The sequence below is a fragment of the Schistocerca serialis genome, chromosome 2, assembly GCF_023864345.2.
Source record: "Schistocerca serialis cubense isolate TAMUIC-IGC-003099 chromosome 2, iqSchSeri2.2, whole genome shotgun sequence".
Lineage (NCBI taxonomy): Eukaryota > Metazoa > Arthropoda > Insecta > Orthoptera > Acrididae > Schistocerca > Schistocerca serialis.
Window position 1 is genome coordinate 1,051,061,641 of NC_064639.1, and position 24,606 is coordinate 1,051,086,246.

Consider the following 24,606-nt stretch of genomic DNA (forward strand, 5'->3'; position numbering starts at 1 on the left):
GACTGACTGATGTGAGTGCATTTCAAGCACGACATACGCTTTCTCGGCTACTGTCACCATTTTGTCTCACTGCGCTCTCGAGCGCTCTGACGGCAGAAACCTGAAGTGCGGCTTCAGCCGAACAAAACTTTGAGTTTTTCTACGTATCTGTAGTGTGTCGTGACCATATGTCAATGAATGGAGCTACAGCGAATTTATGAAATCGCTTCAATCATTTGTAATAGCCCTGTACATTCAGTTTTAGTCAGCTGTCTTTGTATCAAATAACGTAGAAGTTTACCAGCACAGTCATTCATAATTTTTCTAAGGGGACGTTACAACGTGACTGCGGCATCCAACGTCCCAACAGAAAGGGCTTTCAGTGCCCGTTGGCAAATCTTACCCCGTTAAGGCTGTTCCCTATCCGTGCTCGCGTGTCGCGCAAAAGGCTGTTTCTATCCAAGCTGCATTTCACTGTTGCTCGACTGTCACCAGCTATCCAGTTTTTCTTGAAAGAAATACGAGACGATTATAATTAAACGTTCTCTATTTGAGCCAGTGTATGTGGACAACAGTTTACCGTTTGTGTACCCAACTTTATGGGAATGACGTTCAGACTGTGCGCTACAGGATTTGTATTGTCATGACTTGCCGTTAGGTATCGGCACTGCTATGGCGACGCAGTGTTGAAACACAAGCATCGGTGCGCATTACAGTTGCAGGTGGTTATCATACGAGCTTTGGACAAGGGGAGCAGGGCTTTGCTCGTAAGGCTACGTTATCAAAACAACAGCAATACTGCTGGTACTCTTAGCGAGAACCGACGCATTAAAGGAATACGGAGAGGTCCTCTTTCCGCAGTGTGGTTGGAGAACATGGCTCCGAATTTCGAATTAAGTAGCAATTCGGGAGTTGTACTTGGGGTAGGCTGATGGACAATTACGCCAGAAATTGTTGAAGAAGTTATTGCTGCCATTGTTGAGAACGCTGGAATGTTCAAGCAATGCACGTGCTGTGTGGAGACAGTTGAACATTCCACGGTCCATAATTTGAAAAGTGCTACGAAGAGTTGTGGTATGGTATCCGTACAAGATTTAGAGGAGAGACGTGCTTTGGACTCAACTGTTTTGACGCTCGATGGAGTTCCACCTCACATTGCTCTTGAGGTCACTCCAAAACACGTTTTGAGAAAATCGAATCATTGGCCGATCATGCCAAAATGAATTGTCACAAAGATCACAAAATTTGAACCCGTGTCGTTTCCGGCTGTGGGATGACATGAAGGAATACGATTTATTGCCGGGACAACTAACACAGGTTGGAGGTTGAAGATGAGCATAGCGAGTGAGGTGGCCAATATCCCACCTGAGATGTTTTGGACAGTAGAAGAGCAATCTCTAGTGCGGTTCCAGGCTGTCGCGGATGAAGATAGTAGTCACACTAAGCAATGTTTGTAACCTGAAACACAAACAGGCTATGCAATTAACAAACGTAGCCCTCTCATGTGGAAATTAAAATGTTTCGTTCAATGGTTTGTCCATTATTCCCCTTCCATATGTCCTTGCATATGTTTCCACGAAGTTTCACTGTCCTCAGACCACTCCTTTTTCCTGAGGACATCTCAAGTAGCGAAAGTTTAATTACAACACCCAGTAAGTTTCCTGCAACGGCTGTTATTCATTTCCATTTCGTTTTCCTATTGTGTACTACCACTTTTCCGCTGTGTGTTCTCAAATAAAATGTTAAAACCGTTAACTAAATGTCACTGCTGTGAACGCTGTTGTACCAAAGTTATTTCTGATGTTTCCTACCAACCGTTAACTCAATGTTCCCTGGCGTGAACGAAATACGCAACATCACTAATAGACACCCACAAAGCGCGAGAATGCCGCGAATCAAATACGTCTCGCAGGTTAACAAAGAGGTCAGGTGAGCCAGGCAGTCTGGATGTGGCTTTTAGGCGGTTTCCCACATCCATGCCTCACATGACATACATGCTACACAAACATTTAGAAAAGTTCACACTCTTGAACATATTTCAGTAATATTTCGTAATTTCATTGAATCAGTGAGTTAGTATGAACGTTAACTATGAGCGATCATCGTAAGATGTGCTTCAAGCAACTTTGCAGTGATTTACTTCCTGTTCTGGCACTCTTTGTGCCTAGTTAAAGGCATGGTCCTGTTATTTGGTGAACTAGAGACGATTTATTGAATTCTGGCGAGTATTCTACCACTCTGATTACGCAGATTTACGCAATCTGAACTGCAACTGGGTATTATCAATTCCTATCTTTGAAACTGAATTATGGTACGACCGCCATTACTAGATACTCTTTCATGTGACTGGTTGAATAAATTATCATGTTATTTAAAAATTTGTCCTGTTTATTGCCATTTAAAAATGGTTCAAATGGCTCTGAGCACTATGGTACTCAACTGCTGAGGTCATTAGTCCCCTAGAACTTAGAACTAATTAAACCTAACTAACCTAAGGACATCACAAACATCCATGCCCGAGGCAGGATTCGAACCTGCGACCGTAGCGGTCTTGCGGTTCCAGACTGCAGCGCCTTTAATATTGCCATTTACTATTATTCATTTAAATGCAATTTTTGTTTATTTAAAATTTCGCGTAACTTGCCAGTGCTTTAGCGGTTTGACCGGAGGATCATAATCTGTAACTAATTCTTCAGTTATCTGAGGTAATGGGCATGAAAGCAGACATCCATGGCTTGACTCTATGACAAGATTGAGCCACATTTTCTGAATATTATCGTGCGTAGTCCATATACTAACCGACCACCAATTCCTTGATTTTGGTACGCCGAAAATATGGTTCCACGTCAGGGATCCGGATTAGAAAATCTACCCATATTCTGTAACAGTTGCTACATTGCACAGTTCTCGGCGGCTGGTAGAACGGCCACCAAAGTATATTTGTCTTCGTACATCCATAGTTGAAATGGACGACAGTGGGACGTCAGCTGGTATAAATTTATATTAAAAATGAAAAAATTCCTCCATCTGTATTTATGGTCTCGCTTTTATTTTGGCAACTAGTTTCAACGTTGTAACAACGTCATCTTCAGGCCCATACACTTGTTACTAACCACCTTCCACACGGAGCACGTCCATATCTCACCACTGACTTCTAGTATCAGCCGCACGCAGTTGACGTCAACAAGTGTATGGGCCTGAAGCTGACGTTGTTACAACTTAGCGTTGTTCTTGTTGAATGTTTTAACCAGCCATGGTAGGGTATATAAGGGGTGTGAACAGGTCAGATGTTGAGTTATCGCTATGACACACACGGAAATGTTGTTTTCCTATGTAAGACAGCTCTATCTTGGACCAGTCACAGCAGTTGTGGGGCCAACTTACCACAGGAGAGGATACAATGATATTACGACATCGTTACAAGCTGAATCATTGCGCGCATCCAGGCCAGAGGGAGTGCAACGACATACTGATAACTGGCCTCTCACTGTCAAGTTCTTTTGTAAATTTGACTCGATTTTATAAGTACTGCAATTATTCAATTTGTGAAGTTTAATTTCGTTCCCTCTTTTCCTTCTCAGTGCTTCACATTGCTTGTCATGTAGTTTACTTTAAAGGAAGTAAAGAAATAACACTTCCTTACCAAAAGTTCCTTTGAGTATCAGCATTAGATGAATCCATTCTATCCGTACGAAATCCTGTAATTTGACCTCTGTGCATACTTTCAGCAACAGTCGTTCGTAATCGTACGTGAACTAGAATTTCACTGTTTGTTGACTTCAGAATCCATAAACTCTCTTTCAGTACTCCCAAATCTCTCTGATTCATCTGACCTATTTTTGTAATAGAACTATTCGTCGATAATGTTCTCCCAAGAACAGTGCTGCCTTTCGCCACGTGGGGCATTAAAGCTCTCTGTCTACCGGGCACTCCTGTGATTTCCGCACACTTGCTCTCCAACTTACGACATCGCGTCAACCTGATTGCTATGAAAGTCAGAGACCTCTTACACCTTCCTTCATCTACGCCACATGGTAGCAGACATACGTAACACAATTTTCACCGTACTGCAGCTTACATGCTGCAATAACAAATGAAAGCTGTTGCTCACGAATGACGATTTGTAGGGCTTCATAAAATCGCTGCGTGCACGTATAGAATTAAGTTTTCCCAATTACGTTTTCATACCGTCTGGATGAGTGGCTCACAATGGCTGTGTCACGTTTTATGACAAGTGCGCCTGTGATTTAAGTACGCCTGCCGTCCTCGTGAGGCGTGAATTGGATTGCGCAGCTCTTGACGTCAGCACATCGCCCTGAAGCCGTATGAATCCCGGCGCGATGCAGCCTGTTCCCAAGCATAAAAAGCCATGGTCAAATGGTTGGAAAGTTAGGTAACCTCGAAATGACTATCAAAAACAATACCAAGCATGTTTGCCAAACTTACAATGAGATCACTCTACCGTCAGGAAGCATGGTTATGGATAGAATAGTTGTTAATACTGACGGTGAAAGAATTCAAGAGTGGGCTATTTCCACCTGAGGAAATCACAGTGTGGTTCGTTTCTAAAGCTGGCTCAGGATGCAGAGGGTTGCAACTGCGATCGTATTCGTTTTTGATCATCAACAAATGACGCACTGCTTAGTGTTAAGTTACAGTTTTGAAGTTTTTTTTTTTTATTTATAGCAATTGTACACAATACTACCTGTAGGTTTTGTGGTTTCCGCCATATGTTCGTGACTGGAGAGATTGGCGGCTTGCACATCAATTACCGTCTGAAAATTGCATAAAATTCGAAGTAGGTCAGCAGTGAAAAGTAAGCAATAATTACTGTCGATGACGGAAATTTAGGAAGAGGCCGGCATTGCTTGCAGTGGAGAGCAACTGTTAAAACTAAGTTTTTGAATGCAGCCACAATTCGCTTTCAGTATTTTTTACTGACCGGTTTCGTTCTTCAAATGAACAAGGGCATCATCAGAATACATGCAATAAAAGATACAAATTGAGATAATACGAAAAACTTACAATGATGCTACGTAAGGTACATATTCTACTTCCAGTGTGGCGACTTACGTTTAAAGTTGGCTAACAACACTAAAGATTGCATTTAAAGCTGGGTGACAGCACTAAGGATTAAACTGGCTGTACTGTAGTACTTAAACTTGCGTTTAAAGTAGAGTAGTAAATGACGACGTTGACACGGCCAAGAGATCAAGTTGACTGTACAGCTCTACTTGTAACGTCCATGGTGTAGTATATCCATAGACAATTTACGACAGAAAACGAAACTTACATTTTATGGGCGAGTGTATAGACAGTTCATATTTGTACATATCTGCTCATCTCTCTAAATACAGCTGTAAAAATTACAATATCTTTCAAAATACATTATAAAAATACATATTTAAAACTCTTTACTGATATGAATTCAATATTACCATTTTTTTAAATATTTCCGTTTACAAGAAGCCTACGAATTCAGGTATAATTATTGAGAATAATTCAAATCATCCAGTCCAGCATAAAAAGCACATTTCTATTCAGGGCTTTACACAGAATGTTACAGTTACCACTCGCAGACGAAGGCATAACTACAGAATTACAGACAATCACAAAGATAGCATTAAAGAACAATTACCAAGAACGTAGGATAACGAAATTGTACTACATAATACAGAAAAATATTGAAAGAAAGAAAAACAAACAATAGTACAGGCAAGTCAGCAGAAAACAGAAGGTACATTACACTCGTATACAAAGGTCCTTTTACAGACCGTGTCTCCCAAGACAGAGAGTTAAAGTTCCATTTCGAACTAGAATCTCTCTTAGACAGGAACTAATACTTGAAGAGAATGTACATAAGAACAAATGTAGTAAAGCAGGAGTATAGAAAATGAATTACCAAAGTTGTGAGAGGATGTACACTGTCCAAACTGGTAGAGCGTTTAAATACGCTATAAGGAACAATGTAATTTAAATTCAGGTCGTACAGCATTGGGTGAACATTTGAGAACAATTAAACGTACGTCAAGATGCTATGAAAATTATATACCCCGCAGATATCCCTTACTAAATGTTTAAGAAGAACTGGAAATTTTCGTAGAAAAGAAGAAAAACAAACAGAACGTATTAAACCAACAAAACGAATTTTATTTCCTTGGGTTCTTCCATTTATTTGATGGGGTGCTGCAGACAACGAGCAAAAATATAGCACATACCGTAGTATCCTAACAAGAATATTTTTAAAAATGGTATTTTGGAATGCATATTTGTAAAGACATTTTAAATATATACTTTTATAACGTATTTTGAAAGATACTGTAATTGTTACAGATGTATTTTGAAAGATAAGAAGATATGTACAGATATGAAATCTCTGTGCACGTGGCCATAAAATAGGAGAGTAAAATGTAAATTTCGTTTTCTGTAGTTGTAAACCTTTTTGGATACACTGTCCATTTACGTTAAAAGTCCAGTTGTACAGTCAATTTAATCTTACGCGCAGTCAGTGTTGTACACACATCAAAAAAAGGTTTGCATTCCCAGAACTCCTGAAGATAGAGGTTGACTGTGGATATAGTATCTCAGATACAGCCCCTTTGACTGTTGAGAGATGTCACTAAACCAGCCCAAACATGTAAACAACCATGCATGAGCAGGGCCTATTAGACAGAGGGGGTCCGACAGCAGATCAGTTACAGTCATTCCACCAGGAAGGAGGTACACAGCTCGTGTTGTCTGTAGTTCAACCATGCTTAGACGGTCAATACTGCGATTCGATCGCGTCCGCATTGTTAGTTTGTACCAGGAAGGGCTGTCAACAAGGGAAGTGTCCAGGCGTCTCGGGGTGAACCAAAGTGATGTTTGGACGTGGATGAGATACAAGGCTACTACTGCAGTGGATGACCGCTACCTACGGGTTATGGCTCGGAGGAACCCTGACAGCAATGCTGAATAATGCTTTTCGTGCAGCCACAGGATGTCGTGTTACGGCTCAAACTGTGCGCAATAGGCTGTATGATGCGCAACTTCACTCCCGACGTCTATGGCGAGTTCCATCTTTACAACCACGGCACCATGCAGCGCGGTACAGGTGGGCCCAACAACATCCCGAATGGACCGCTCAGGATTGGCATCACGTTCTCTTCACCGATGAGTGTCGTATATGCCTTCAACCAGACATTCGTCGGAGACGTGTTTGGAGGCAACCCGGTCATGCTGAACGCCTTAGACACGCTGTCCACCGAGTGCAGCAAGGTGGAGGTTCCCTGATGTTTTGGAGCGGTATTATGTGGGGCCGACGAACGCCGCTGGTGGTTATAGAAGGCGCCGTAACGGCTGTACGATACGTGAATGGCATCCTCCGACCGGTAGTGTAACCATATCGGCAGCATATTGCCTCATTCGTCTTCATGGGCGACAATTTGAGCCCCCATCGTGCACATCTTATGAATGACTTCCTTCAAGATAACGACATCGCTCGACTAGAGTGGCCAGCATGTTCTCCAGACATGAACCCTATCGAACATGCCTGGGATAGCTTGAAAAGGGCTGTTTACGAACGACGTGACCCACCAACCACTCCGAGGGATATACGCCGAATCGCCGTGGAAGTGTGGGACAATTTGGAGCAAAAGTGCCTTGGTGAACTTGCTGATAGTATGCCACGACGTATACACGCATAAATCAATGCAAGAGGACGTGTTACTGGGTATCAGAGGTACCGGTGTGTACAGCAATCTGGACCACCACCTCTGAAGGTCTTTCTGTATGGTGGTACAACATGCAATGTGCGGTTTTCATGAACAATAAAAAGGGCTGAAATGATGTTTATGTTGATCTCTTTTCCAATTTCCTTTACAGGTTCCAGAACTCTCGGAACCGAGGTGATGGAAAACTTTTTTGATGTGTGTAGTTTGGTTGGTTGATTTGAGGATGAGGACCAAACAGCGAGGTCATCGGTCCCATCGGAATAGGAGAGGAAGTCGACCGTGCCCTTTCAAAGGAACCACTCTGGAATATGCCTGAAGCGATTTAGGAAAATCGCGGGAAACCTAAATAAGGATGGGTGGACGTGTATTTGAACCGTCGTCCTCCCGAATGCGAGTCCAGTTGCTAAACACTGCGCTACCTCGCTCGGTACCGAACTTTAGACGTAAGTTTAAACATTACAGTACAGCGAGGCTAATTGTTAGTGCTATTAGCCAGATTTAAACGCAATCTTTAGTGTTGTCAGCCGACTTTAAACGTAAGCCACTATACTGGGAGTAGAATATGTAGTTTAAGTAACGTCACTGAAAGATTTCCGTATTATCTCAATTTGTATCTTTTGCAGTATGTATCATGATGATGCTCACGTTCATTTGAAGAGTCAAACCGGTAAATAAAAAATGCTAAGTGGGACTTGTGGCTTTTTTCAGAAACTTTGATGACGAAAAAGTTGCCATTACAGAAACTTTGGTTACCTTTTTCTGGTCTGGGTTAACAGGCTTTTAAAACTTTTTAGCAGAAATCATTGTCGCCTTTCACTGCTAAGATTTTTTTTAGAAAGTTTACGTTTGCAATTTTGGTTTTTGGTCATTTTCATGTGGAAAACTTCGATCGTTTTGTGCCTTAGCGCGTGTGGTAAAGAACAAAGTTTTCTAAGTGTGTCACTTGAAAATGGCCAAAGGCCCGAACTGCAATCGTTTTTATCACGTCACAGTTTATCTGGAGCCCTAATATTCTTAACTTCCCATGGTTTATCTTTGAGAAACTGGTGAAAAGCTGTTTTAAAAAAAAACTTTCTAAAGCAGGCACCAAACACAAGAAACTTACGACATACGCCGATAAGTGGCACGTCATCCCAGGAGGAATGGTCAATATTCAGGGATATGACAAGAAGGATCATTCGAATTAAAAAGAAAACCGGCGAACATGGCCTCTAAAATGCATCCCTTAAGAACCCTGATCTCTTCTTCATCTTCGATACTGTGAAAAAAAAAACTCTTCTACTGCAATGTCTTTGCTTACCTCATTTTGAGATGAGGTAGTATGGACGAAAACAAGGAAAAATGTACAGTAAACTTAGGTTCAAAGTGCATGTCCTAAATGCTATGAGCGCTTGTTGATCTTCGGTACTCCGAAATACTTCTCTTCTACTGAAACGTGCTCATAGCACTTAAGGTCCCATTTTAAGGTTCATGTTTACTGGAGTTTTTTGTTTCGAATGGTCTTTCCTGTCGTAACTCTGCATATTGACCATTCATCTTGAGACACCTTATGTATAGGGTGATTCTTATTAACGCTTAAAAACCCCAGAAGAGTACCTCTATCGGTTCTCCTTTCTATTCCAGTCTCGTATTGTTCGTGGAAAGGAAGATTGTCGGTATGCCTCTGAGTGGGCTCTAATCTCTCTGATTTTATCCTCATGATCTCTTCGCGAGATATACGTGGGAGGGAGCAGTGTACAGCTTGAATCCTCGGTGAAGGTATGTTCTCGAAACTTCAACAAAAGCCCTTACCGAGCTACAGAGCGCCTCTCTTGCAGAGTCTTCCATTGGAGTTTATCTATCATCTCTGTAACGCTTTCGCGATTACTAAATGACCCTGTAACGAAGCGCGCTGCTCTCTGTTGCATCTGCTCTATCTCTTCTATCAACCCTATCTGGAACGGATCCCACACCGGTGAGCAGTATTCAAGCAGTGGGCGAACAAGTCTGGCACCTGCTTTACCGACCATTAATTTTATGTGGTCATTCCATTTTAAATCTCTCCTAATACCTACTCCCAGGTAATATATGTAATTAACTGCTTCCAGTTGCTGACCTGCTATATTATAGCTAAATGATAAAAGATCTCTCTTTCTATGTATTCGCAGCACATTACACCTGTCTACATTGAGATTCAGTTGGCATTCCCTGCACCATGCGTCAATTCGTTGCAGATCCTCCTGCATTTCAGTACAATTTTCCATTGTTACAACCTCTCGATATACTACAGCATCATCCGCAAAAAGCCTCAATGAACTTCCGATGTTATCCATAAGGTCATTTACATATATTGTGAATAGCAATCGGTCCTACGACACTCCCCTGCGGCACATCTGATATCACTCTTACTTCGGAAGACTTCTCTCCATTGAGAATGACATGCTGCGTTCTGTTATCTAGGAACTCTTCAACTCGTGTCTATTGCCCTCTGAGTCTTGTGGACGAATAGCGCGAGCTGGGTTTCACACGATCGTCTTTTTCGAAACTCAGGCTGATCCCTACAGAGCAGATTTCTAGTCTCCGGAAAAGTCATTATACTCGAACATAATACGTATTCCAAAATTCTACAACTGATCGACGTTAGAGATATAGGTCTATAGTTCTGCACATCTGTTCGACGTCTCTTCCTGAAAACGGGGATGACCTGTGCCCTTTTCCAATCCTTTGAAAAGGTACGCTCTTCTAGAGACCTACGGTACACCGCACCAAGAAGGGGGGCAAGTTCCTTCGCGTACTGTGTGTAAAATTGAACTGGTATCCCATCAGGTCCAGCGGCCTTTCCTCTTTTGAACGCTTTTAATTGTTTTTCTATCCCTCTGTCATCTATTTCGATATCTACCATTTTGTCATCTGTGCGATAATCTAGAGAAGGAACTACAGTGCAGTGTTCCTCTGTGAAACAGCTTTGGTAAAAGACATTTAGTATTTCGGCATTTAGTCTGTCATCCCCCGTTTCAGTACCATTTTGGTCACAGTGTGTATGGACATTTTGTTTTGATCCACCTACCGCTTTGACATAAGACAAAAATTTCTTAGGATTTTCTGCCAAGTCAGTACATAGAACTTTACTTTCGAATTCGTTGAACGCCTCTCGGGTAGCCCTCCTCACACCACATTTCACATCGTGTAATTTTTGTTTGACCTCAAAGCTTTGGCTATGTTTATGTTTGTTGTGAAGTTCCCTTCGCTTCCGTAACAGTTTCCTAACCCGGTTGTTGTACTACAGTGGCTCTTTTCCATCTCTTTCTTGGTACATACTCATCTAATGCATATTGTACGATGGTTTTGAACTTTGTCCACTGATCCTCATCACTATTTGTACTTGAGAAAAAACTTCTGTGTTGAGCCGTCAAGTACTCTGAAATTTGCTTTTCGTGTCGCTTTTGCTAAACAGAAAAATCTTCCTACCTTTTTTAATATTTCTATTTACGGCTGAAATCACCGATGCCGTGACCGCTTTATGATCGCTGATTCCCTGTTCTGCGTTAACTGTTTCAGATAGTTCGGATCTGTTTATCACCAGAAGGTCTAATACGTTATCGCCACGAGTCGGTTCTCTGTTTAACTGCTCAAGGTAATTTCCAGATAACGCACTTAAAAAAATTTCACTGGATTCTTTGTCCCTGCCACCCGTTATAAACGTTTGAGTCTCCCAGTCTATACCTGGTAAATTAAAATCTCCACCCAAAACTATAACATGGTCGGGAAATCTACTCGAAATATTTTCCAAATTTTCCTTCAGGTGTTCTGCACAACAGCTGCTACAAAGGGGCTTCTCCTCCGCTCATTCCACTCCAAGCGTGCGTCTTCTGTATGTGACTTCAAAAAAACAATTTTTTCTCTGTTTATAATTCAGGGTATCATTGTGAAAATCGCCAAGTGCAGGATTTATGATAATTATAAAATTGTGTATTAAGTAAGATATAGTGTGGAAGGAAAGAGTATGCATGATAAAATAACTTAAGTGGTAACAAACAAGAACTTTTTAAGTTGACAGAGGATAACATGATGTTACTTATTAGGTAGTCATGGACTGCGCGGCCGGTCCCGGCGGAGGTTCGAGTCCTCCCTCGGGCATGGGTGTGTGTGTGTGTGTTTGTCCTCAGAATAATTTAGGTTAAGTAGTGTGTAAGCTTAGGGACTGATGACCTTAGCAGCTATGTTCCATAAGATTTCACACACATTTGAACATTTTTTTTTTATTAGGTCAGCTTATGCATCACAAAAGAGGCAAAAACTGGCTTCAAACGTCAAAACAACTACAACCAATGCATATCTTAGATGGTTATGTCGACCATCGGTGGTGCTGCTCCTGCGCAAGCAAGACACCGGCGTCGCCGGTGACTGGATGGCGGCGACGACGTGGCTCGAAGAGGGCTCACAGCAAGCGCCGGCCAGCTCCAGCAGAAGTAAATCACTGCACCTGGCTCATCATAACTGCGGAAATAGGCAAAAGTAGCAAATTAATTTTGCTCAGTAAGCAGTCTGTCTGGCTCCTTTCTCTTCGCAATGTAGATCAGCTGCACGTTTTCTGTTTCTTGCATATTTCCATTTGCTTTTCAGCATTATCCAGATTGATTTTGTCGTTATCAATGTAGCACCTACGCTAGTCCGGCCCGTGCGGCTTTCCACGTCGGAGGTTCGAGTCCTCTCTCGGGCAGGAATGTGTTTGTGTTGAGCCGGCCGGTGTGACCGTGCGGTTCTAGGCGCTTCAGTCTGGAACCGCGTGACCGCTACGGTCGCAGGTGCGAATTCTGCCTCGGGCATGGATGTGTGTGATGTCCTTAGGCTAGTTACGTTTAAGTAGTCCTAAGTTCTAGGGGACTGATGACCACAGATGTTAAGTCCCATAGTGCTCAGAGCCATTTGAACCATTTTTTTGTTTGTGTTGTCCTTAGCGTAAGTTACACTCATGCTCATGAATTAAGGATAATGCTGATACATGATGAAACAACGCTCTGATGGGCGGTTTGCGGGTTTAAATCACCTCGGGGTATGACCATGCGGTGCATGGTGGCGCTGGCAGCAGTCCACATACGCAGAGATGTGTTGGTGCGTGTCAGAGTACAGTACAGCGAGTAAGTGTGCAGACGTTTTCAGATATGCTAATGGTGACTGTGTGTTGACAATGGCTCCAAGAACACATACTGATGACGTTATGAGGGGTAGAATACTAAAGCGACTAAAGGCTGGTCAAACACAGCAGGTCGTAGCACGGGCCCTCTGTGTGCCACAAAGTGTGATCTCGAGATTATGGCAGCGATTCCAGCAGACAGGAAACGTGTCCTGGCGCTACAGTACTAGACGTTCACAGTGTACAACACCACAAGAAGACCGATATCTTACCATCAGTGCCCGCAAACGGCCACGGAGTACTGCAGGTAGCCTTGCTCGGGACCTTACCGCAGCCACTGGAACAGTTGTCTCCAAACACACAGTCTACAGACGACTGAACAGACATGGTTTATTCGCCCGGAGACCTGCAAGGTGCATTCCACTTACCCCTGGTCACAGGAGAGCCCGTAAAGTCTGGTGTCAAGAACACAGTACATGGCCATTGGAACAGTGGTCCCAGGTTATGTTCACGGACGAGTCCAGGTATAGTCTTAACAGTGATTCTCGCCGGGTTTTCATCTGGCGTGAACCAGGAACCATATACCAACCCCTTAATGTTCTTGAAAGGGACCTGTTTGGAGGTCGTGGTTTGATGGTGTTATTTGTGCACGTACACCCCCGCATCTCTCTGACAGAGGAACTGTAACAGGTGAGGTGTATCGGGACGTCATTTTGCACCAATACGTCCGCGTTTTCAGGGGTACATTGGGTCCCACCTTCCTCCTGATGGATGATAACGCACGACCCCACCGAGAACATATCAGGCGAATGGAGTGGCCTGCCTGTTCTCCAGACCTGAACTCCATTGAACATTTCTGGGATGCTCTCGGTCGACGTGTCGCTGCACGTCTTCAAACCCCTTCGACACTTCAGGAGCTCCGACAGGCACTGGCGCAAGTATGGGAGGCTATACCCCAGCATCTACTCGACCACCTGATCCAGAGTATGCCAACCCGTTGTGCGGCCTGTGTACATGTGCATGGTGATCATATCCCATATTGATGTCGGGGTATATGCGCAGGAAACAGTGGCGTTTTGTAGCACATGTGTTTCGGGACGGTTTTCTCAACTTATCACCAATACCGTGGACTTACAGATCTGTGTCATGTGTGTTCTCTATATGTCTATGCTATTAGCGCCAGTTTTGTGTAGTGCCACGTTGTGTGGCACCGCATTCTGCAGTTATCCTTAATTTATGAGTATGAGTGTAGTTTAAGTTCGATTAAGTAGTGTGTAAGCTTGGGGACCGATGACCATACCACAAATTTCCAATTCCCTACGTTGGTCACGTTAATGGTATAAGTGGGCATCCACTGCTGTGGACGGACGAGGACTTTCGAAGTGCTGGTAGTGTATGCAGGGAGTATTTCCGGTGGACGAGGAATATCAGTTCGTACGTAGGCAGTTATTTAATGAGCGGTTAGTTTCCAGGAACACTGGCCGCAAATATTACAGGTTTTTGTTTGGCCGTGAATGTCGCTAGGCACAGTTTCCACATACCTGTTCGATACGAGTGCTTATAACTGCCATTAAAAATCAGTCTAACACACACAAAACCGCATGAAATTATGCCTTGAAGAGGTTGCTACTCAACAGTCAGTGGCAAACATTGCATATACAGGGTGCGGCGCAAGACTTCCTTATTTGAAACGCGCGCCTCAGCGGTCGTTACTCATTGTTATCTGCGGTTGAGCGCATTCGAAAGAGCGGGACCTAATGTTTTTCTTAATTTTAGTTTAGTAGTGAACATTCAGTGCACAGGAGATGAGCGTGCGTTCGCCGTGGCGACTTACTTTTCCAATGGCCGTTCGGTCATTGCCACTCAGCGTGCATTCAGGGAACAGTTTAATATAGCACCTGCAGGACGTGTTACTGATCGAAAATCGACTATTATGAGCGTGGATACGTCTATGTGCAGGAAAACAAATGGGGACCTTCAAGAACCACTAGAACACTAGAAAATGTCGAGAAAGCAAGGCTGATGATTCTGAATTTTCGCCAAGCGATCTGCATGCAAACATGCAACTGCTCGTGCAGTTTCTGATCGCAGAGCGAGACGAATTCTTCATGAAGGCTTGAACTTTTACTGTACAAACTGGTAGTGGCGAACACACTTAATCCACGCGATTCTGTTTCCCGAAAAAGTGCATTTGAAGCTTTGATCGAGAACTTGCCTCGTGACGTCCTTGTATTCTTCAACGACGAGGCACATTTTCTGTGTTTGGATGCGTGAATGAATAAAACATACGATATTGAAGTGACACGAACCCCCGAGAGCTTCATGACCAGCGCTTTAGTACAGAGTGTGAGACTGTTTGTTGTCCATTATCCAAAATGTACATTACTGGCTCATAGTTTTTCGCAGAGAACGAGCGCTGAATTCAGATAATCCAGGAGATTTTTTCCTTCCCGAACTTGCAGAAATGGATGTGGGGAATGTCTGGTTCCAACAAGATGGCGCCACTGCACAAATGACACAAAAGTCAGTAACTCTCTTGTGCGAACACTTTGCAAAACTCAACCTGTTTCTCAAATGTTTACGCTTACCCAGAAAATTAATTAAGAGCTAGACACAGCTTAACATCTGCGCACATACGGATTAATCACCACGAAGAATCTATGGCCCTAGCTATCTATCTTAAACTGGAGAATTGTATAATATTAAGATTTAATAAATTTAATTGAACATCTTCATTTATTCGGATAGAAACACAAACATGAACTTTTCCGACTATCAGACAACCCCGTTAATATTACACGGCTGCACGACAAGGATTGCACTAACTGAACCTTCTGATTCTGCGTTATTTGCGAGTCCTCAGAACGTACCCTATAGACGCAACTGACGATCCAGAAGCTTCTGACTTAAACGTACACAGTCACTGTTGGCCTGACCGTTGGACTGAGAAAGCACTGCTGCACTTGAAACAAATAACTGCAATGATCCGACTAAATTCCAAGCGTTGTCCTATTGTGCTGGTGTTGCTAATAATGCTCACAGTGACATATCAGCATGAGACGTGCAGCAAGTTGCCGTCACAGGTGTCTCTCTGAATTACAGGACAAGGGTCGTGCTTCTGGCGATACGAAGTCTGGACCTTGGGCCAACTCCTAGATGCACCCTCCACTCCCGAACTAACTCTGCTTTCTAACTGAACTTTACAGCCAGTTTCTTCTTTCCCGCCAAACAAGGCATGACTACGAATCGCTGTATAACAATACTCAACCCGCCAATGGCGTGAGTGCTTCTTCTACCAAAATCCCACCAAGAAAAACGCGGCACGTTAAAACTCCAATGACTTTTCTGAAAAAAGCTTCTCCCTATTATGTCTTCGCGTGTCACAAGTATTTTTACCAATCGCAGTTTTCATGCCCAGAAGCTAGCCTCGTATCAGAGGTTCTCATCAAGTAAAAACTTGCTCTAGAAGCTAGGCCCTTATTTTGTGGCGCTCTGTGTTCAGTTTAATAAGTCACAGCTGCAAAATACTAACGCGAATTCCTTACAGACGAATGGAAAAACTGGTAGAAGCCGACCTTGGGGAAGATCAGTTTGGATTCCGTAGAAACGTTGGAACACGTGAGGCAATACTGACCCTACGATTTATCTTAGAAGAGACATTAAGGAAAGGCAAACCTACGTTTCTAGCATTTGTAGACTTAGAGAAAGCTTTTGACAATGTTGACTGAAATACTCTCTTTCAAATTCTGAAGGTAGCAGGGGTAAAACACAGGGAGCGACAGGCTATTTACAATTTGTACGGAAACCAGGTGACAGTTATAAGAGTCGAGGGGCATGAAAGGGAAGCAGTAGTTGGGAAGGGAGTGAGACAGGGTTGTAGCCCCTCCCCAATGCTATTCAATCTGTATATTGAGCAAGCAGTAAAGGAAACAAAAGAAAAGTTCGGAGTAGGTATCAAAATCCATGGAGAAGAAATAAAAACTTTGGGGTTCGCCGATGACATTGTAATTCTATCAGAGGCAGCAAAGGACTTGGAAGAGCAGTTGAACGGAATGGATATGGTCTTGAAAGGAGGATATAAGATGAACATCAACAAAAGCAAAACGAGGATAATGGAATTAAGTCGTGTGATGCTGAGGGAATTAGATTAGGAAATTAGACACTTATAGTAGTAAAGGAGTTTTGCTATTTGGGGAGCAAAATAACTGATGATGGTCGAAGTAGAGAGGATATAAAATGTAGACTGGCAATGGCAAGGAAAGCGTCTGTGAAGAAGAGAAATTTGTTAACATCGAGTATTGATTTGTCAGGAAGTCGTTTCTGAAAGTATTTGTAAGGAGTGTAGCAATGTATGGAAGTGAAACATGGACGATAAATAGTTTAGACAAGAAGAGAATAGAAGCTTTCGAAATGTGGTGCTACAGAAGAATGCTGAAGATTAGATGGGTAAATCACATAACTAATGAGGAGGTATTCAATAGAATTGGGGAGAAGAGGAGTTTGTGGCACAACTTGACTAGAAGAAGGGATCGGTTGATAGGACATATTCTGAGGAATCAAGGGATCACCAATTTAGTACTGGAGGGCAGCGTGGAGGGTAAAAATCGTAGAGGGAGACCAAGAGATGAATACACTAAGCAGATTCAGAAGTATGTAGGCTGCAGAAGGTATTGGTAGATGAAGAAGCTTGCACAGGATAGAGTAGCATGGAGAGCTGCACCAAACCTGTCTCAGGACTGAAGACCACAACAACAACAACTGTGTTTCTTTACGAAAACACTAGATTTTTATTTACTGAAGCCACTCTTCAGAACATGGCAGAGTGCTGGCCTCCTGCCGATAAAAGATCCTCCCCTGAGAAAGCTCGGCCGATAGGGTGGAGACGAGTTGTAAACGAAGAATAGCGCTGATCTCGAAGGGCTCGCCTGGCGATGCAACTTTCACGAAGACAACACCTTACGCTACCTGCCCTGTGCTCTGGCCGACTTATTCGCCACGTTGGACACTGCCGTGCCTGTCTCAGATCCAACGTGCACCCTGTTCCCACACACTCTCAAAAAGTACCATGCCACATGTAGTTAAAATACAAAGTTAGTTAGAGGTCAGTACGTACAATCATTGCAGGCAATCCAGTCTTATAGGTCATTATTGTAATATTCCACCTCATCATAGTCTTCTTCGTAGAGTGTAATTCTCATATTAAATGAAACAAATGGCTTTCCAGTTTTCAAGTTCCATGGCAGCCTCGTCTCTTGGAAGACTGATCTTCATGTTCGCCAGATTTAGCCTCATGCTCCTTTTCCTTATCGGGATATCTTAAATCCTTGGTGTATACCAATCGTCTATGGATCCTGAGTGAACTGCAGAACAATCTTAGTGCCGCTATTGCCAGCATAGACAGAGATTTGCTGGATAAAGTGGGCCGAACCTCCGATTTCGACTCTCCAAATGCAGTGAGCAGGACAGAGATCAGCTTCAAGATATCATTTTCAAAACCTAATGAAATAAAACTTTTAATGCGCATCCACGAAAAGAAAATAGAATTTATTTGATATTTCTGTTTTATCGTGCACCCCGTATGAAGACGGATACTGAGCCAACAAAGCACTATGTGCAAAAAGTTAACTGTCCTTCCTACATACGCACGTGTGCCTGCCGTCACATCCGAGAACCAACAATTCTTAACAAACCTTGGGTATGCTCATTGTCTACCGCAAATTGTGACGTCACATCACACGTGGATCCGGACAAAGGTAAGTCTCTGGCTGAAGTACACATTGAATGCGAGAATCCTATACTTCAATATACATATTGGCTCTGAGCACTATGGGACTCAACTGCTGTGGTCATAAGTCCCCTAGAACCTAGAACCACTTAAACCTAACTAACCTAAGGACATCACATACATCCATGCCCGAGGCAGGATTGGAACCTGCGACCGTAGCGGTCGTGCGGTTCCAGACAGTAGCGCCTTTAACCGCTCGGCCACTCCGGCCGGCAATATACATATTGCCACTAAGCTTTGTTCTAAGCCAAAGATGTTATTAGGAAAACTGATTTATTTCAAAGTAAAGAAAAACAGCCTAGGCAGGAAAATAACTCATTTTAAGGTGTGAAAGTTATGGGCAGATTAAAACCACATGCCAGACCAGGACTCAAAGCGAAAACCATTGCCTTTTGTAGAAAAGTGTTCTATCGACTGAACTAACCAAGCACGACTCACGGTTCCTCCTAATAGCTTTACTTCCGCCAGTATATCATGTTCTACTTTCCAAAACTTCACAAAAGTTCTTCTGCGTGACTTGTGAGACTAGCACTCATGGCGACATGTCTTAGCCACAGCCTGCAGGATCGCCGCAGAGTGAAAAATTCGTCCTGAAATATTTAAAAATACTTTAAAAATCACTAAACCGTAGACGTATGAGAAAGCAGGTGGGCCTTTTTAAACAATCGCATCTTTTGCTCTCAACATTTTTTGGAGAGTAGAGAAAACGTATAATAGAATGGCTGAACAAGGGTTTGAACCGCGCGCCTCCGGTGAAAGTTTGGTATAGGAAATGCATCGCTGATGGGATCGTTAGGACGATGTAAAATTACAGCTCTACTGTTAATATCCAATAGCGGGCTGACACAGTGTCTTTCGAGACCATTAGCGTTAAGACCCTTAATGCTAATGACATGCAAACGTCGAATTCAACTCACTGCTAAAATACAGGGTGATTCAAAAAGAATACCACAACTTTAGGAATTTAAAACTCTGCAACGACAAAAGGCAGAGCTAAGCACTATCTGTCGGCGAATTAAGGGAGTTATAAAGTTTCATTTAGTTGTACATTTGTTCGCTTGAGGCGCTGTTGACTAAAGTTTTTGGTCCCTTTTTCTTCGAAGGTGCTACTGTAACTGGACTACAGTATCTGGAGATGTTAGAGAATTGGCTGTTCCCTCAGCTCGAACAAGAAGCACAACAATTCATATTTCAGCAGGATGGAGCGCCACCACATTGGCACTTATCTGTCCGTAACTACCTGAACGTCAACTACCCGAGGCGATGGATCGGCCGCCAGGCAGCCCGTGACAGAGCACTTCATTACTGGCCTCCAAGAAGCCCTGATATTAGCCCCTGCGATTTTTTCTTACGGGGGTATGTTAAGTATATGGTGTTTCGGCCACCTCTCCCAGCCACCATTGACGATTTGAAACGAGAAATAACAGCAGCTATCCAAACTGTTACGCCTGATATGCTACAGAGAGTGTGGAACGAGTTGGAGTATCGGGTTGATATTGCTCGTGTGTCTGGAGGGGGCCATATTGAACATCTCTGAACTTGTTTTTGAGTGAAAAAAAACCTTTTTAAATACTCTTTGTAATGATGTACAACAGAAGGTTATATTATGTTTCTTTCATTAAATACACATTTTTAAAGTTGTAATATTCTTTTTGAATCACCCTGTATAATAACAAATGTAGTAGTGTCTATTCAATTAATGAACGTATTGTCAAATGTCCATTGAAAAAAACGCAAAATTTAATTCCGACAACCGTTCTTCGACTTTTATAGTAACTGTTTTCTCACAATGCATTGCATCTTCAAGTATGGAAAAAAATCCTTTAATCGAACTATATGTCTCAAGCTGTGCGAACAAAGTTTCCTCTTTCTTTTAGTTAGCTTTAATCCATTCAACGTTTGAACAGAACTGTTTAGGAGTGCAGTACATAATTCGATACCGCAGAAGCGTTCAGCATTTATTGACGTAATGCTTGCGACACTCGAAAAACAAAACTAACACAGTCTACCCATAAGTAACTACCGAGTAGAAATTGTAATCACAAGCTGAATAAGTGTACTCTTGTTGACACAGCAGTACAAGAACGCACCTGGTACCAATACATTTCATTTCTGTCCCGAATGTGTTAGAGAATTTCTCATTCATCGTTAGATGAAAATTTCCTTTGAAGCTCTGGAACAGAAAACATACAGAAAAAAGGCCTCAGTAAGACACGCGACTCACACATTACATAAAGACAGTGACAGCGCACGACTAGACTTATCGGAGATTGCGAAAAATCCAGCGATAAGGACAATAACAGCTCGTGACGCATAACAATGGGCGTATTCGATAAGAGAGAGAACAATAAGACAAGCGCAGAGAACTTTACGTCCGTTCCACGAATATGAATCCGTCATAAAGGTACTTACAAGTTTTATTTCCTAAGAAATTGGTTTGTGTTCAGGTCAAAGTGCGGAAAACTGCGAAAACTGTCAGTATTAGATGGATAATTGGATATATGTCATACCAGATTTTAAGTGTGTATCTGTTTTTACAAATGCACAAAATCATAATGCACGATATTTGTTTCGTTCTCTGGGATTAAAAAAGAAGAGGCGTAGTTACGAGAACACAATAGCTGTACTATACGCTTGTTATTTATCGTTCTGAAAATACTTGAAAACTCAATCATTGTAGTTGGGGAGAGGGTTCTATCGCCAGGACAGTCTGCCCACGTACACAAACAGATCTTTGATCGCTACTTCAGTCTAGTGATTGATTTTAGAATCACTAGAAGGAATTCGCACTAGAGACTGCCGTAACCAGTTTCCGTCTGTTCCTACAGTTTTTGTTGTTGTTAGACATTAGGTTGTGTTTTGTACAGTAGCTGTAAATATTCCGCGTCCAACACATTTAATGCTGTATAATATATTACAGTTATTTGTAATATAATGTTAATTCTTCTGGTACAGAATTTCAGTGTGAGTAAAATGCTACATATTTTAGAATTATTTGCATAACATGTGGGTAGTTACGCCATACTTCGTCCTTCGTGCGCCATCTTCTACCTTGACACGGAAGGAGGTCTTTTACCATTGAACATGCACATGATCTGAGTTTCTTTAATGTGTTAGCAATTTTAACTTCTCTTGGAAATAGAAAATTGCTTTGGTTTCAAATAGCTTCTGTATAGAAATTATTTACTTGTAATTGGTTTTGATGGTACTGTAAGTAGGCTGTTTAGGTTTTTTTATTGGTAACGCCACCTCTGTATGAAAATCACTGGCTGTGCTGTGTGCTGTTGTGTCTGCTTTGCATTGTTGTAATACTCGCCATTGTAGTGTTAGGCAGCTGGCTGTGAACAGCGCGTAGTGTTGCGCAGTTGGAGGTGAGCCGCCAGCAGTGGTGGATGTGGGGAGAGAGATGGCGGAGTTTTGAAATTTGTCATGAACTGCTATATTTATATATGATGATATCAAGGTAAATACATTGTTTGTTCTCTATTAATATCTTTCATTTGCTAACTATCCCTATCAGTAGTTAGTGCCTTCAGTAGTTTGAATCTTTTATTTAGCTGGCAGTAGTGGCGCTCGCTGTATTGCAGTAGCTTGAGTAGCGAAGATTTTTGTGAGGTAAGTGATTTGTGAAACGTATAGGTTAATGTTAGTCAGGGCCATTCTTTTGTAGGGATTTTTGAAAGTCAGATTGCGTTGCGCTAAAAACATTGTGTGTCAGTTTAAGCACAGTCTTGTATAAATTGTTCAAAGTGTTTCATCATTATGATGCTATGTTTTACTCGGTCTTGTGTAGCTTGTGACCAATATGCTGAGAGGAAGGCATGGTAAAATTCTCCTTCACTGTGACAATCGTGAATGACCGATCGCATTCTTACAGCTGGTTCATTCTCCAAGTAGCCACACATAAATTCTAACCTGTGCTCCAATGACCAGTTGGGAGGAAAACAATGAGAGAATTGATGGAGCCATGCTTGTGGGTGAATGTCGTTGCCAGAATTTTTAAATGTTTTGAATTTACGTGTAGTCATGAACAGCTTATAGTCAAAATCATCATGTCGGCGAGTCGCATATCGGTCATTGTTAGGTCGTGTCGGTCGTTCCATCTCAAAATTCGGTGCACATTGCCAATTTCTTTCATAACTTCCGAAATGCCCTGTGTTATTATTTTGTGGCTGTTCCGTATTTCTGTGTCCCTCTTCCCGTATTGGGGCGCGAGTATCCTCTGAAATACGTAATTCTTGTATTACCTGTGTCAGCTGATCTTGTACTTCCCGGATTTCTCTTTTGTACTGTGTATTGATTTGATTTTGATTCTGTTTGAATTTTCTAATTTGTTCATACTCTTCTGTGTCAGTGAAGGCTACAGGTCTTGTGTCATTCAGATCATCATCTACCTTTGTAGATAAGTTAGTGACCTGATCCGAAAGTTCGGCTACTTTCTCCGATAGTGAACACATTTCCTCAGTGTGTTTTTCTGAACCAATTTTCAGAGTGTACATTTGTGTTGAGATCGAATCTACTGTGTCCTTTAAGTTTTCCTGAGTTTTTGCAAGTTGCGTAACCAAATCGGTAGATGCAACTGAGTCAATTTTAGCCCACAAGGTCTCATGATTTTCATGAACAATGGTTTGCAGTTCTGTTATGGCTGCTTCGTGATTCTGTAATGCATTTTCATGCCGCGAAAAAATAGGTTGAAAATGCTCACAAATTTGTGTTTTTACGTCATTACAGACTTTTTGACATTTCGATTCAATGTTATGTAACTCAGTAGTTAAATCTTCACGTGTTTGTTCAAGCGTGGTGTGAAGATTTTGTTCCATTGCGTCTAACTGTTGCTGTGTTTGTCTCTGGTGTTGTTCCATTGTGTCTAACTTTTGAAGATTTTGTTCCACTGTGTCCAACTTTTGCTGTGTTTGTCTCTGATTTTGTTCCATTGTGTCTAACTTTTCAAGCTTTTGTCCCATTTGTTGCACTAATTGTAATAACAATGCACTGGTGTCTGAAACATGTTCCTCAGTGCTTTTCGGCAGTGAATTTGCACCGGCAACATTCACATTTTGACAAGCGGAAAATGTGTCTTGACTCATTTGAGAAAACGGTGAGGACGCAAAACCTGAATCTACAATATTTGCAAAATTGTGTCCTGTCATTTCGGATTCCTGAGGCGAGCTGTTGCCGACCGATAATGCTTCCCTGTTCACTAATTGTTTCAATGTCTACACCATTGTTTGCAGCCTGCTCCATTTCCCTATGTACAATTACCAAATTACTACTTTGAACATCAGTTAATTCATTACTCGGTGGCGCTAACACACTGCTTTCATTTTCACTGTCATTTCTCAGTTTACTTTGGAGCCTAGTATTACGTTTTTCACACGCCATTATTGTCACAGTATTTCACACGACAACACAGAAAAACACAATTTGAAGATCAAAAATAAGAGAACACATTAACATAGCACTGAAAATAATATCTAGTTAATTGCAGCTGCGAAATACTTGGTGCAAATCTACATGCATGCCACAACTGTTTTACTGTACAACAATGAAAGTCTGCAACTACAAAGGAGATTTTCTCTACAATTGCGCGCTAGCAATAAACAATAGCTACTCTAATCACACAAACTAAAAGAAAAAAATCAGAAGATTTCAGTGAGGTATCCTCGGCTAAGGGTCGACATATGAAACTTCCCCTTTGAACAATTTATACAAGACTGTGCTTAAACTGACACACAATGTTTTTAGCGCAACGCAATCTGACTTTCAAAAATCCCTACAAAAGAATGGCCCTGACTAACATTAACCTATACGTTTCACAAATCACTTACCTCACAAAAATCTTCGCTACTCAAGCTACTGCAATACAGCGAGCGCCACTACTGCCAGCTAAATAAAAGATTCAAACTACTGAAGGCATTAACTACTGATAAGGATAGTTAGCAAATGAAAGATATTAATAGAGAACAAACAATGTATTTACCTTGATATCATCATATATAAATATAGCAGTTCATGAC